Raw genomic sequence first — 14,556 nt, forward strand, 5'->3', positions numbered from 1 at the left:
ATACTAGAAGGACTGCTTCATACCTTGATCTTTTCCTCAATATTGACGTAGATGGACGACTTCACACAAAAATCTATGATAAACGGGACGATTTCAACTTCCCAATTATCAATTTCCCATTTCTCAGCAGTAACATACCCTCTGCCCCTTCGTATGGTGTTTACATATCACAATTGATACCTTATTCACGTGCATGTTCACACTATACGGACTTCATATACAGGAGTGTGCTCCTTACGCAGAAACTGCTCCAACAAAGTTATGAGGAGGACAGATTAAAATTGACACGTAAATTTTATGGCCACCATCACGAATTGGTTGATCCCTATGATGTCTCTTTAACCAAACTAGCTAAGGACATTTTTACCACATGGTAGATTGTGGTTTGTCATTATGTCGTCTAATCTTTTAATTACCAAACGTGACTTATTCCCGATTGTGACCGTTTTGCTGAATGTGAATTCGCATTACTATACGACGTGTTTCTGTACTTGTTTATCCCAAATTCATGTATTTAGTTTACATGTTTAATGTTATATTTGTAATTCTCATCAGATTTTGTCAAATGTGTTGACGTCTTCTTATTATATATTTAGGTATGACGTATAGACAAATTAATCACCTCCACTTTATTAATGATATTAAATTTTGTACGATTATTTACGTTTGAAGTTGGATTCATTACAACAGTAGGACAATCGGAAGCGCCTGAGTAAGGATTTCGCCGCTCAGTGATACGGTTCACTAGACGACGTTGTCAACACGTAATGGCGGCCATTATTTGACGTTGGATTTGGCATTCCATGCTGAAAAGTTGCATTAATGACATTCTTGGATGTTTAATCTTTATGCTAAACAACACAAAAGGTAAAGGTTTATTCCAGATATTTCAGTTAATTACTATCAAATAAGTCGGCTCCAAAGAAATGATTTAAACAGCAAAAATAAAATAAAATTATATCAAACATGAAAATTGAAATCCAATATATCATCATTTCCTTATAATGATACTGGTATTGAATCAACTATTTACTGGTGAATTACATTCGGATTTCGGACTAAGGTATCCGCACTTGTCTCCGGAAATATTATACCCACACAAGTTGTCAACATCCGTTTTCAAAATGGTCAAGGTGTTCTTCACGATCTCCATGGAAAATATTCACGCAATCACTTCTTGCTCAGATAATAGAACATTGTAAACCTCTAACTGTAAATACGGACCAAAATGAATAAAATTCGGAAGCACGTATGATCACGTTTCATGCCGATTGTAAGTTCTCTAAAAAGGGGGTGGGGGTAATTTCAAGGCCCCAAATTATAGTCCACTGAGGCTACACGAATTCTGCTGAACGTATCGGGTTCAACTCAAAAGTCCATGAACTAAATCATTGGAATGTATTTAAAGACACCTACTTTCACTGTTGGCTATTTTATACCTGGTATGATATTTCATTTGGAAAAACATTTTGTGTCCCTGATTTCATATACACCAAATGTTATATTCATAAAAATTAAATCTTTAATAAACAAAAATTACAAAGGGAAAGCGATCACAGTCACAGATTTCTCTTTCACATATACAAAAAAAATAAAAAATTAGATAGCCATTCTCTAAATTTATATCTCATATTTTAAAAGAAATTTACTCATTGAAATTAACCACTGAATCACCCACCCATTTGAGAGCTTACACATGCATTAACATGTAACCCCCATGACCAGGAATGGCAGGATATGTTACAAATTTAATATGCCTGTACAATTTCTTGATATCCATCAAGGTATATATTAATCCTATAGGCTATAGTCATATATATATATTCTTTTTCACTCTTTTGGTCTTTTGGAAAATGTTGTTTGTGCTGTTTTTAGACCCTTCTACAACGAAATTTGTTTGACATGCACACGTATAAAAATTGCGGTTTTTATCCAACGCAGTCATAGGTTTGAACGTAGTTTTCAATTTAGACTCGTTTATATTTTTTGTTTGGGCATGTATCATATTTTCCCTCCGGTTTATATGATCCGTTCATCCTATATATTGACTCCTAAAATTCAAGAGTTAATCTAAAAATGAGGGTACTTTCTCTAAAAATGAGGGTGCTTTTTATATGGCCTTCCAAATACCGTTTCGATCCCTAACATCACTGAAGAGACATTTATTGTCGAAATCCGGATATGGTGTACTAAAGAAATATTGACACCGAATGTTTGTGGCACAACATCCTGTCCACAAGTTAACAAATTTTTTTTTCTGTGACGTATTTAATTTATAATAAGATCCATTTTGTTACAACCTGTGATCAATTTTATTTGGCAATCGCCAATGGCAGTCAGCAGGGTTAAAGAACATCAGTTGTTCGACCTGTTAGTCAAATGCGTTTTGTTTAAATATACTTTTTCACTCTTTTGGTCTTTTGGAAAATGTTGTTTGTGCTGTTTTTAGACCCTTCTACAACGAAATTTGTTTGACATGCACACGTATAAAAATTGCGGTTTTTATCCAACGCAGTCATAGGTTTGAACGTAGTTTTCAATTTAGACTCGTTTATATTTTTTGTTTGGGCATGTATCATATTTTCCCTCCGGTTTATATGATCCGTTCATCCTATATATTGACTCTTAAAATTCAAGAGTTAATCTAAAAATGAGGGTACTTTCTCTAAAAATGAGGGTGCTTTTTATATGGCCTTCCAAATACCGTTTCGATCCCTAACATCACTGAAGAGACATTTATTGTCGAAATCCGGATATGGTGTACTAAAGAAATATTGACACCGAATGTTTGTGGCACAACATCCTGTCCACAAGTTAACAAAATTTTTTTTCTGTGACGTATTTAATTTATAATAAGATCCATTTTGTTACAACCTGTGATCAATTTTATTTGGCAATCGCCAATGGCAGTCAGCAGGGTTAAAGAACATCAGTTGTTCGACCTGTTAGTCAAATGCGTTTTGTTTAAATATACTTTTTCACTCTTTTGGTCTTTTGGAAAATGTTGTTTGTGCTGTTTTTAGACCCTTCTACAACGAAATTTGTTTGACATGCACACGTATAAAAATTGCGGTTTTTATCCAACGCAGTCATAGGTTTGAACGTAGTTTTCAATTTAGACTCGTTTATATTTTTTGTTTGGGCATGTATCATATTTTCCCTCCGGTTTATATGATCCGTTCATCCTATATATTGACTCTTAAAATTCAAGAGTTAATCTAAAAATGAGGGTACTTTCTCTAAAAATGAGGGTGCTTTTTATATGGCCTTCCAAATACCGTTTCGATCCCTAACATCACTGAAGAGACATTTATTGTCGAAATCCGGATATGGTGTACTAAAGAAATATTGACACCGAATGTTTGTGGCACAACATCCTGTCCACAAGTTAACAAAATTTTTTTTCTGTGACGTATTTAATTTATAATAAGATCCATTTTGTTACAACCTGTGATCAATTTTATTTGGCAATCGCCAATGGCAGTCAGCAGGGTTAAAGAACATCAGTTGTTCGACCTGTTAGTCAAATGCGTTTTGTTTAAATATACTTTTTCACTCTTTTGGTCTTTTGGAAAATGTTGTTTGTGCTGTTTTTAGACCCTTCTACAACGAAATTTGTTTGACATGCACACGTATAAAAATTGCGGTTTTTATCCAACGCAGTCATAGGTTTGAACGTAGTTTTCAATTTAGACTCGTTTATATTTTTTGTTTGGGCATGTATCATATTTTCCCTCCGGTTTATATGATCCGTTCATCCTATATATTGACTCTTAAAATTCAAGAGTTAATCTAAAAATGAGGGTACTTTCTCTAAAAATGAGGGTGCTTTTTATATGGCCATCCAAATACCGTTTCGATCCCTAACATCACTGAAGAGACATTTATTGTCGAAATCCGGATATGGTGTACTAAAGAAATATTGACACCGAATGTTTGTGGCACAACATCCTGTCCACAAGTTAACAAAATTTTTTTTCTGTGACGTATTTAATTTATAATAAGATCCATTTTGTTACAACCTGTGATCAATTTTATTTGGCAATCGCCAATGGCAGTCAGCAGGGTTAAAGAACATCAGTTGTTCGACCTGTTAGTCAAATGCGTTTTGTTTAAATATACTTTTTCACTCTTTTGGTCTTTTGGAAAATGTTGTTTGTGCTGTTTTTAGACCCTTCTACAACGAAATTTGTTTGACATGCACACGTATAAAAATTGCGGTTTTTATCCAACGCAGTCATAGGTTTGAACGTAGTTTTCAATTTAGACTCGTTTATATTTTTTGTTTGGGCATGTATCATATTTTCCCTCCGGTTTATATGATCCGTTCATCCTATATATTGACTCTTAAAATTCAAGAGTTAATCTAAAAATGAGGGTACTTTCTCTAAAAATGAGGGTGCTTTTTATATGGCCTTCCAAATACCGTTTCGATCCCTAACATCACTGAAGAGACATTTATTGTCGAAATCCGGATATGGTGTACTAAAGAAATATTGACACCGAATGTTTGTGGCACAACATCCTGTCCACAAGTTAACAAATTTTTTTTTCTGTGACGTATTTAATTTATAATAAGATCCATTTTGTTACAACCTGTGATCAATTTTATTTGGCAATCGCCAATGGCAGTCAGCAGGGTTAAAGAACATCAGTTGTTCGACCTGTTAGTCAAATGCGTTTTGTTTAAATATACTTTTTCACTCTTTTGGTCTTTTGGAAAATGTTGTTTGTGCTGTTTTTAGACCCTTCTACAACGAAATTTGTTTGACATGCACACGTATAAAAATTGCGTTTTTTATCCAACGCAGTCATAGGTTTGAACGTAGTTTTCAATTTAGACTCGTTTATATTTTTTGTTTGGGCATGTATCATATTTTCCCTCCGGTTTATATGATCCGTTCATCCTATATATTGACTCTTAAAATTCAAGAGTTAATCTAAAAATGAGGGTACTTTCTCTAAAAATGAGGGTGCTTTTTATATGGCCTTCCAAATACCGTTTCGATCCCTAACATCACTGAAGAGACATTTATTGTCGAAATCCGGATATGGTGTACTAAAGAAATATTGACACCGAATGTTTGTGGCACAACATCCTGTCCACAAGTTAACAAATTTTTTTTTCTGTGACGTATTTAATTTATAATAAGATCCATTTTGTTACAACCTGTGATCAATTTTATTTGGCAATCGCCAATGGCAGTCAGCAGGGTTAAAGAACATCAGTTGTTCGACCTGTTAGTCAAATGCGTTTTGTTTAAATATACTTTTTCACTCTTTTGGTCTTTTGGAAAATGTTGTTTGTGCTGTTTTTAGACCCTTCTACAACGAAATTTGTTTGACATGCACACGTATAAAAATTGCGGTTTTTATCCAACGCAGTCATAGGTTTGAACGTAGTTTTCAATTTAGACTCGTTTATATTTTTTGTTTGGGCATGTATCATATTTTCCCTCCGGTTTATATGATCCGTTCATCCTATATATTGACTCTTAAAATTCAAGAGTTAATCTAAAAATGAGGGTACTTTCTCTAAAAATGAGGGTGCTTTTTATATGGCCTTCCAAATACCGTTTCGATCCCTAACATCACTGAAGAGACATTTATTGTCGAAATCCGGATATGGTGTACTAAAGAAATATTGACACCGAATGTTTGTGGCACAACATCCTGTCCACAAGTTAACAAAATTTTTTTTCTGTGACGTATTTAATTTATAATAAGATCCATTTTGTTACAACCTGTGATCAATTTTATTTGGCAATCGCCAATGGCAGTCAGCAGGGTTAAAGAACATCAGTTGTTCGACCTGTTAGTCAAATGCGTTTTGTTTAAATATACTTTTTCACTCTTTTGGTCTTTTGGAAAATGTTGTTTGTGCTGTTTTTAGACCCTTCTACAACGAAATTTGTTTGACATGCACACGTATAAAAATTGCGGTTTTTATCCAACGCAGTCATAGGTTTGAACGTAGTTTTCAATTTAGACTCGTTTATATTTTTTGTTTGGGCATGTATCATATTTTCCCTCCGGTTTATATGATCCGTTCATCCTATATATTGACTCTTAAAATTCAAGAGTTAATCTAAAAATGAGGGTACTTTCTCTAAAAATGAGGGTGCTTTTTATATGGCCTTCCAAATACCGTTTCGATCCCTAACATGACTGAAGAGACATTTATTGTCGAAATCCGGATATGGTGTACTAAAGAAATATTGACACCGAATGTTTGTGGCACAACATCCTGTCCACAAGTTAACAAAATTTTTTTTCTGTGACGTATTTAATTTATAATAAGATCCATTTTGTTACAACCTGTGATCAATTTTATTTGGCAATCGCCAATGGCAGTCAGCAGGGTTAAAGAACATCAGTTGTTCGACCTGTTAGTCAAATGCGTTTTGTTTAAATATACTTTTTCACTCTTTTGGTCTTTTGGAAAATGTTGTTTGTGCTGTTTTTAGACCCTTCTACAACGAAATTTGTTTGACATGCACACGTATAAAAATTGCGTTTTTTATCCAACGCAGTCATAGGTTTGAACGTAGTTTTCAATTTAGACTCGTTTATATTTTTTGTTTGGGCATGTATCATATTTTCCCTCCGGTTTATATGATCCGTTCATCCTATATATTGACTCTTAAAATTCAAGAGTTAATCTAAAAATGAGGGTACTTTCTCTAAAAATGAGGGTGCTTTTTATATGGCCTTCCAAATACCGTTTCGATCCCTAACATCACTGAAGAGACATTTATTGTCGAAATCCGGATATGGTGTACTAAAGAAATATTGACACCGAATGTTTGTGGCACAACATCCTGTCCACAAGTTAACAAATTTTTTTTTCTGTGACGTATTTAATTTATAATAAGATCCATTTTGTTACAACCTGTGATCAATTTTATTTGGCAATCGCCAATGGCAGTCAGCAGGGTTAAAGAACATCAGTTGTTCGACCTGTTAGTCAAATGCGTTTTGTTTAAATATACTTTTTCACTCTTTTGGTCTTTTGGAAAATGTTGTTTGTGCTGTTTTTAGACCCTTCTACAACGAAATTTGTTTGACATGCACACGTATAAAAATTGCGGTTTTTATCCAACGCAGTCATAGGTTTGAACGTAGTTTTCAATTTAGACTCGTTTATATTTTTTGTTTGGGCATGTATCATATTTTCCCTCCGGTTTATATGATCCGTTCATCCTATATATTGACTCTTAAAATTCAAGAGTTAATCTAAAAATGAGGGTACTTTCTCTAAAAATGAGGGTGCTTTTTATATGGCCTTCCAAATACCGTTTCGATCCCTAACATCACTGAAGAGACATTTATTGTCGAAATCCGGATATGGTGTACTAAAGAAATATTGACACCGAATGTTTGTGGCACAACATCCTGTCCACAAGTTAACAAAATTTTTTTTCTGTGACGTATTTAATTTATAATAAGATCCATTTTGTTACAACCTGTGATCAATTTTATTTGGCAATCGCCAATGGCAGTCAGCAGGGTTAAAGAACATCAGTTGTTCGACCTGTTAGTCAAATGCGTTTTGTTTAAATATACTTTTTCACTCTTTTGGTCTTTTGGAAAATGTTGTTTGTGCTGTTTTTAGACCCTTCTACAACGAAATTTGTTTGACATGCACACGTATAAAAATTGCGGTTTTTATCCAACGCAGTCATAGGTTTGAACGTAGTTTTCAATTTAGACTCGTTTATATTTTTTGTTTGGGCATGTATCATATTTTCCCTCCGGTTTATATGATCCGTTCATCCTATATATTGACTCTTAAAATTCAAGAGTTAATCTAAAAATGAGGGTACTTTCTCTAAAAAATGAGGGTGCTTTTTATATGGCCTTCCAAATACCGTTTCGATCCCTAACATCACTGAAGAGACATTTATTGTCGAAATCCGGATATGGTGTACTAAAGAAATATTGACACCGAATGTTTGTGGCACAACATCCTGTCCACAAGTTAACAAAATTTTTTTTCTGTGACGTATTTAATTTATAATAAGATCCATTTTGTTACAACCTGTGATCAATTTTATTTGGCAATCGCCAATGGCAGTCAGCAGGGTTAAAGAACATCAGTTGTTCGACCTGTTAGTCAAATGCGTTTTGTTTAAATATACTTTTTCACTCTTTTGGTCTTTTGGAAAATGTTGTTTGTGCTGTTTTTAGACCCTTCTACAACGAAATTTGTTTGACATGCACACGTATAAAAATTGCGGTTTTTATCCAACGCAGTCATAGGTTTGAACGTAGTTTTCAATTTAGACTCGTTTATATTTTTTGTTTGGGCATGTATCATATTTTCCCTCCGGTTTATATGATCCGTTCATCCTATATATTGACTCTTAAAATTCAAGAGTTAATCTAAAAATGAGGGTACTTTCTCTAAAAATGAGGGTGCTTTTTATATGGCCTTCCAAATACCGTTTCGATCCCTAACATCACTGAAGAGACATTTATTGTCGAAATCCGGATATGGTGTACTAGAGAAATATTGACACCGAATGTTTGTGGCACAACATCCTGTCCACAAGTTAACAAAATTTTTTTTCTGTGACGTATTTAATTTATAATAAGATCCATTTTGTTACAACCTGTGATCAATTTTATTTGGCAATCGCCAATGGCAGTCAGCAGGGTTAAAGAACATCAGTTGTTCGACCTGTTAGTCAAATGCGTTTTGTTTAAATATACTTTTTCACTCTTTTGGTCTTTTGGAAAATGTTGTTTGTGCTGTTTTTAGACCCTTCTACAACGAAATTTGTTTGACATGCACACGTATAAAAATTGCGGTTTTTATCCAACGCAGTCATAGGTTTGAACGTAGTTTTCAATTTAGACTCGTTTATATTTTTTGTTTGGGCATGTATCATATTTTCCCTCCGGTTTATATGATCCGTTCATCCTATATATTGACTCTTAAAATTCAAGAGTTAATCTAAAAATGAGGGTACTTTCTCTAAAAATGAGGGTGCTTTTTATATGGCCTTCCAAATACCGTTTCGATCCCTAACATCACTGAAGAGACATTTATTGTCGAAATCCGGATATGGTGTACTAAAGAAATATTGACACCGAATGTTTGTGGCACAACATCCTGTCCACAAGTTAACAAAATTTTTTTTCTGTGACGTATTTAATTTATAATAAGATCCATTTTGTTACAACCTGTGATCAATTTTATTTGGCAATCGCCAATGGCAGTCAGCAGGGTTAAAGAACATCAGTTGTTCGACCTGTTAGTCAAATGCGTTTTGTTTAAATATACTTTTTCACTCTTTTGGTCTTTTGGAAAATGTTGTTTGTGCTGTTTTTAGACCCTTCTACAACGAAATTTGTTTGACATGCACACGTATAAAAATTGCGGTTTTTATCCAACGCAGTCATAGGTTTGAACGTAGTTTTCAATTTAGACTCGTTTATATTTTTTGTTTGGGCATGTATCATATTTTCCCTCCGGTTTATATGATCCGTTCATCCTATATATTGACTCTTAAAATTCAAGAGTTAATCTAAAAATGAGGGTACTTTCTCTAAAAATGAGGGTGCTTTTTATATGGCCTTCCAAATACCGTTTCGATCCCTAACATCACTGAAGAGACATTTATTGTCGAAATCCGGATATGGTGTACTAAAGAAATATTGACACCGAATGTTTGTGGCACAACATCCTGTCCACAAGTTAACAAAATTTTTTTTCTGTGACGTATTTAATTTATAATAAGATCCATTTTGTTACAACCTGTGATCAATTTTATTTGGCAATCGCCAATGGCAGTCAGCAGGGTTAAAGAACATCAGTTGTTCGACCTGTTAGTCAAATGCGTTTTGTTTAAATATACTTTTTCACTCTTTTGGTCTTTTGGAAAATGTTGTTTGTGCTGTTTTTAGACCCTTCTACAACGAAATTTGTTTGACATGCACACGTATAAAAATTGCGGTTTTTATCCAACGCAGTCATAGGTTTGAACGTAGTTTTCAATTTAGACTCGTTTATATTTTTTGTTTGGGCATGTATCATATTTTCCCTCCGGTTTATATGATCCGTTCATCCTATATATTGACTCTTAAAATTCAAGAGTTAATCTAAAAATGAGGGTACTTTCTCTAAAAATGAGGGTGCTTTTTATATGGCCTTCCAAATACCGTTTCGATCCCTAACATCACTGAAGAGACATTTATTGTCGAAATCCGGATATGGTGTACTAAAGAAATATTGACACCGAATGTTTGTGGCACAACATCCTGTCCACAAGTTAACAAATTTTTTTTTCTGTGACGTATTTAATTTATAATAAGATCCATTTTGTTACAACCTGTGATCAATTTTATTTGGCAATCGCCAATGGCAGTCAGCAGGGTTAAAGAACATCAGTTGTTCGACCTGTTAGTCAAATGCGTTTTGTTTAAATATACTTTTTCACTCTTTTGGTCTTTTGGAAAATGTTGTTTGTGCTGTTTTTAGACCCTTCTACAACGAAATTTGTTTGACATGCACACGTATAAAAATTGCGGTTTTTATCCAACGCAGTCATAGGTTTGAACGTAGTTTTCAATTTAGACTCGTTTATATTTTTTGTTTGGGCATGTATCATATTTTCCCTCCGGTTTATATGATCCGTTCATCCTATATATTGACTCTTAAAATTCAAGAGTTAATCTAAAAATGAGGGTACTTTCTCTAAAAATGAGGGTGCTTTTTATATGGCCTTCCAAATACCGTTTCGATCCCTAACATCACTGAAGAGACATTTATTGTCGAAATCCGGATATGGTGTACTAAAGAAATATTGACACCGAATGTTTGTGGCACAACATCCTGTCCACAAGTTAACAAAATTTTTTTTCTGTGACGTATTTAATTTATAATAAGATCCATTTTGTTACAACCTGTGATCAATTTTATTTGGCAATCGCCAATGGCAGTCAGCAGGGTTAAAGAACATCAGTTGTTCGACCTGTTAGTCAAATGCGTTTTGTTTAAATATACTTTTTCACTCTTTTGGTCTTTTGGAAAATGTTGTTTGTGCTGTTTTTAGACCCTTCTACAACGAAATTTGTTTGACATGCACACGTATAAAAATTGCGGTTTTTATCCAACGCAGTCATAGGTTTGAACGTAGTTTTCAATTTAGACTCGTTAATATATATATATATATATATATATATATATATATATATATATACAAACTAATTAGAAATGATAATCCATTGACAATACATTGAAGTAATTACTTTAAAAAAATGTACCCCAATTTCATTAATATCATAATATTATCCAATTAATGGTGTTATGACAGTGGTGGTTCATGAATTTAAATTAAAACTAGGTTGTGAGTGCCCCCAAAATGTATAAAATTTCACCTTGCATTGTACAATGGACATGTTAGACATGTTAGATATTCATGTACACTATTATAATAGAAATGTACATGTATGTTTTAAATTTGCCTGTAACTTTTATGTTTTGAGCAGAATTGCTAGAGGCATAACAATTTCTAATACATAATAAATATATAAAATTGAGAATGGAAATGGATAATATGTCAAAGAACCAGCAACCCAAACAAAGAGCAGACAACAGTCAACGGCCACCAATGGGTCTTCATTGGAGCAAGAAAATATGTTTTTTTTCTTGGTAATTTATTTGACAAATTTGTATTCATGTGTTGATTACAACAATGCAAAGTTTAATTTTGCTTTGAATAATTTAGTATATATTCATCTTATTTAGTAATTGTATGTACATTTGCTTTATATACAGGATGGAGAAAGATGTTCACTATGAATCAAAAATTCAAAACAGAGGACTTTTATATATATATATATCAACAAAACCACTTGCAGTAAATGCACATGTATGATTGATATACATACAGCTGAGGAAAACAGTAATCAAATAGAGAGTCAACAACGAGTAATGTCGAAAGCAAAATTATTTTGTTAATACAAAACAATATGACTAGAATATATTAAGGGTAAGTGATTCAAATGTGTCTGTTCAGGGTAACAACAGTGGGTTATTTACAATGCGCTATGATTTCAATCCCTCAAATATGAAACAAAAACATGATAGACATTATCATGATTATGTATTAACTGTTTTGATAAGGAAATAGACTGAATATATCTTACATTTAACAGTCAGACAAGATAATTGCCAATGGAATAAATTGGGAATGGAAGTTAAAATTTATAGTTTATATTTATTTATGAAATGCACATTTATACACAGACTTTAAGACCAAATGGTATACTTTTAACATGTTTAATAGTTTAAAGATTTTATACTATTATCTATGCTGTATAATTTCAATATAGTTTCATTTGGATGTAAAACCAAATTTCAAGAATGAAGGGTACTGTAATTTAAAATTAATTTATAAAGATAAAAAAACAATATAAGGGAATTAACTCTTACTTTATGTGCATCATATCCATGAGAATGAAGTGGTTTAATAAAATTTACCATTTTCTTCAGATAGGAGAATGACTTAAGCAGACCATATTTTGGTCAAAGATGCAAATAACAATAAAATATAATATATTATAATTATCATTCATCATTACTTTTCAATTGAATCAACAAACTTAATTTAATAACAATTTTTATTTTTTTATTTTCAGTACACAACACATACTGGAGGATGAAAATTTTGATACCTGGAATCAGCAAAGTTTATATGAAATTTGTTATGAGAGATATGTTCATGTACAGAATGGTAACCGAGGTGGTTCAAGTGTTTATTAGCAGACATTTTTGTTGAACTTGTGCAGGATTTGAATAAATGAAACTTAAGTCAGTCTTAAGCTGACTATGGGCTCAATGTGTAGTAAAAAGAGGATTTTGAAATATGCAAAGACTCATCAACATTCAAATGTGCATAAGTGACAGTGAAATGTCACTATATTTAGTAAAAAAATCAGATTATTGTCTCAGTTGTTTTCATGAAAAAAAAATTTCAAAGGAATATCACTGTTGTATAATTTATAAGATTCCTCATTTTTGTCGAGCCTGTGATTTTGTTGCAGAAAGCTAGACAAAGGGACAGTGAGCCGGCTGATTAGGCGGCGATGTTGGATAATTACTTAAAAGCTCTATATTTTAGAAGGTTGAAAGACATGGATGCTTCATTCTTGGTATATAGATGCCTCATGTTAAGAAGTTTCTGCAGTCACATGTCCAATGTCCTAGACCTCATTTTCATGGTTCAGTGACTTCTTGAAAAAAAGGTTAAGATGTTTTGTAATATTAAATTCTCTCTCATTATAAGTAATAGGATAACTATATTTGGTATGTCATATGCCCCTCGGGCAGTTTTCAATTGACCTCGACCTCATTTCATGGATCAGTGAACAAGGTTAAGTTTTGGTGGTCAAGTCCATATCTCAAATACTATAAGCAATAGGTCTAGGATATTTAGTGTATGGAAGAACTGTAAGGTGTACATGTCCAACTGGCAGGTGTCATCTGACCTGACCTCATTTTCTTGGTTCAGTGGTTATAGTTAAGAATTGTGTTTTGGTCTGTTTTTCTCTTATTCTGTATGCAACAGGTCTACTGTATATGGTGTATGGAATGATTGTAAGATGAACATGTCTAGCTGGCAGGTGTCATCTAACCTTGACCTCATTTTTATGGTTCAGTGGTCAAAGTTAAGTTTTTTAGTTTTGGTCTTTTTTCTAATACTATATGCAATTGGTCAACTATATTTGGTGTATGGAATTATTTTATGATCAGCCTTCAACATTTATTTTAGCAGAACCAATAACCTATAGAAAGCTACATATACAAAAGACCCCTAAATAACATTACACAAGATGACCTGAAAAGGAATATATTCTGTGTCTTTATGCTAAAGTGAAATATATTAAAAAATAAAATCATATGATGCAATGGATGCAAATTAATAAATAGTAAATCTATAAAAAAATCCTATAGATCCCCAATGTTATGGTTTATGCTGTTTAATAAAAAAGTTGGCAACAAACTTTTACATACTTCATTCAAATAATTTACAGTAAACAAAATAACAAAAAAAAAATGAACAGGTACATTTGATTGGATATAAAGGTAAAGTACCTAGAACAGACAAGCAATTGTTTGAAAGACTCATTGTTGAAGGCTGTACGGTGACTTATAGTTGTTAATGTTTGTGTCATTTTGGTCTTTTGTGGATAGTTGTCTCATTGGCAATCATACCACATCTTCTTTTTTTTTTTTATATAAGCACTAATACAAACACACCAAGATTCTCTTCGAATTCCCCCCAAAAAAGCAAATGGCCACCCCCTCCCCCTATGCAAAATATATTACTATATATTTGTAGTACTAATATAGTAATTGTAAATAATCATTGATCTAACGGAAACTGCAGATTTGAAATAAATAAAGTCAAGTAGATATTGAACCTTAACAGCAAACCAGAAATTGAGAACCATAAGCCCCTAAAAATCACGCATGCCTTTGATACAATTAAAAGAGCACCTCACCCCAACCCCCTTTTTGACGAAAAAAAAAGGAAACACTGAAAA

At 33.0% G+C, this 14,556-nt stretch overlaps 1 long non-coding RNA gene across 2 annotated transcripts; it reads left to right on the forward strand.

Moving 5' to 3' along the window:
* The first annotated feature begins 705 nt into the window (after window positions 1-705).
* On the forward strand, window positions 706-12,977 carry LOC134718707 (uncharacterized). 2 transcript variants are annotated; one of them, XR_010107419.1, is made up of 3 exons: window positions 706-867; window positions 11,786-11,999; window positions 12,649-12,977. It is a non-coding gene; the product is annotated as an uncharacterized LOC134718707 (long non-coding RNA). The 2 variants fall into 2 exon arrangements; XR_010107418.1 differs by lacking the exon at window positions 706-867 and adding an exon at window positions 960-1,273 and having other exon boundaries at window positions 12,649-12,975.
* Window positions 12,978-14,556: the final 1,579 nt, after the last annotated feature.

The sequence above is a fragment of the Mytilus trossulus genome, chromosome 5 (genome assembly GCF_036588685.1).
Source record: "Mytilus trossulus isolate FHL-02 chromosome 5, PNRI_Mtr1.1.1.hap1, whole genome shotgun sequence".
In the NCBI taxonomy this organism is placed as follows: Eukaryota; Metazoa; Mollusca; class Bivalvia; order Mytilida; family Mytilidae; genus Mytilus; species Mytilus trossulus.